Here is a 1,873-nt window from a genome sequence, read left to right on the forward strand (position 1 = left end):
AAAAGACGCGCAGCCACGTTAATTGTAGAAACTAATGGTGGTGGTGCGTGTATGCGCCCAGATCAGCTGTCTGCAGCCCGGGACGGCGTAACTCCGTCACAGACTTGTTTTAGTATTTTCTTTTAAACAATCATTGTCCTCCAGAGGTCCACGTGCCTGCGATGCTTGATAGGACTCCATCTTTGAGGTGATGGCCCCTTCACCTGTTGTTATTCCCAGTCAAAATCACATAATTCCTGTAGTGAAAGCTGACTCTGGGAACAAGGGAGATGACTCCTCCATTGACAGGACTGAGGCCTCTGAAGTAAAAAGAAGTCAAACAGCTCCTCTCTGGCTGGAACCAAAGGATGGTGAGCCTCCTTTTGAAGAAGGGGCACTCGAGGCAGGATTTCAAATTAAGAGTCATCACAGTCCTGAGCCCCCTGGGAAGTTTAATGGACAATTCTTTACAAAATCAGCACATTTGTACAAAATTAGTTTGTTTATTTTTTTCTCTTTTTAACACCATTGCTGAGAATCCGAGTGACCACAATAAGCTGAGTGGGTGCTTCTGTGAAAAAGGAGGGTGGACAACCACAAAGCTGCTATCTTCTTTTAATGCAGACTGACACATTTAACCACAGAGCACAGAGCAAACATGTTTCCACTACATGAACACTGTCATTAGCCAAGCCAGGACTCACTGCAGTGAGAAGACATTTTAGACTACAGTTAAACTAAAATCATAACTGAGATCTGGTCAGCATGGAGGATGTCATTCACTATCACAATAATAAAACTGTAGAAGTGAGAGTCAGAATTATGGTACAGATGCTGATATAAATGAGATTTTAAATGCTGACGAAATATAAAATAGAGGAAAAAGAGTGAATCAAATGTAAAAGGTTCAGTGTAGAGAAATGCTTTTCCAAATCTACATGATCCTTCCTGTGTTTAAAATGAGCAGCTCTGTGTTGAAACACCTGCAGCTGAAGTGTTTCTTTCTATCAGAAACAGGATGCTGGACGACTGCAGAGCTGTTAGCTTCAGTTAACCACAGACCACAAACACACAGTCCAGCTCACAGTGAACAACACTCAGTAAGTACAGAGTTAGACAGCTTTGAAACAAAGTGAAGACACATAAGAACGATATAAACTCAAATATTATGATTTCAGATTTGGATGGTATCAGATCAGGAAAATCTTTTTTTTTCACTTTTACAAAAAATTTTACACTTCTGAGTATCCCTCACATGCCTTCATACTAAATTCAAGTCACATACTCAGCAGCCATATTAGTCACAGGCCTGAGCTGATCTGTATGCAGTCATTTTAAAACATCTGCCTAAATCTCTTAAAAAAGAAGTTAAAACTGCCATCTAGGTTCTCTGATTGGCTGTTGTTGATGGTTTAACTTTTTGATAATGGTATATATGACATGAGTGATGATGTCATCTTCTCCAGTTTCTTCTTGGTCTGCTGAAATGATTCAAAATGAATATTTAAGAAAGGTGTTACAGTGATATGAATGTGAACTTTATTCTACTAAACAAACTCAGACGTGAAAGATCAGGAAGTCTGAGTCTCACCTTCAGGTTTCCTGTGAACACATCGTCTCACCAGCAGAACCAGTAACACCAGTAGAACCACAACACAGACTGATACAACAAATGAAAACACAGAGAGAGGAGGAGGAGAGAGTGATGGAGGAAGAATGATGGAGGTGGATCCAGGTGGAGGTGTGGTGGTGTGTTCCCCTAAAATAAAGCAAACACAGTCATTAAGTTGTCGTCACATTGTGAATGTTGAAAGCTGCAGAAACACAGACAGGTGAGTGTGTCACCTGTGACAGTGATCCAGCTGGATGGAGACTCTCCATGACCGCTGATGTC

The 1,873-nt window shown here is 41.0% G+C and overlaps 1 long non-coding RNA gene across 1 annotated transcript; it reads right to left on the reverse strand.

The window, feature by feature from the left end:
* Positions 1 to 486: 486 nt before the first annotated feature.
* On the reverse strand, positions 487 to 1,870 carry LOC102314679. Its single transcript, XR_318203.2, has 3 exons — positions 1,825 to 1,870; positions 1,571 to 1,738; positions 487 to 1,460 (listed from the first exon to the last, which is right to left on the reverse strand). It is a non-coding gene; the product is annotated as an uncharacterized LOC102314679 (long non-coding RNA).
* Between the last annotated feature and the right edge of the window lie 3 nt (positions 1,871 to 1,873).

This window comes from Haplochromis burtoni, unplaced genomic scaffold, assembly GCF_018398535.1.
Source record: "Haplochromis burtoni strain Fernald_Lab_line unplaced genomic scaffold, NCSU_Asbu1 Contig_4408, whole genome shotgun sequence".
NCBI lineage: Eukaryota > Metazoa > Chordata > Actinopteri > Cichliformes > Cichlidae > Haplochromis > Haplochromis burtoni.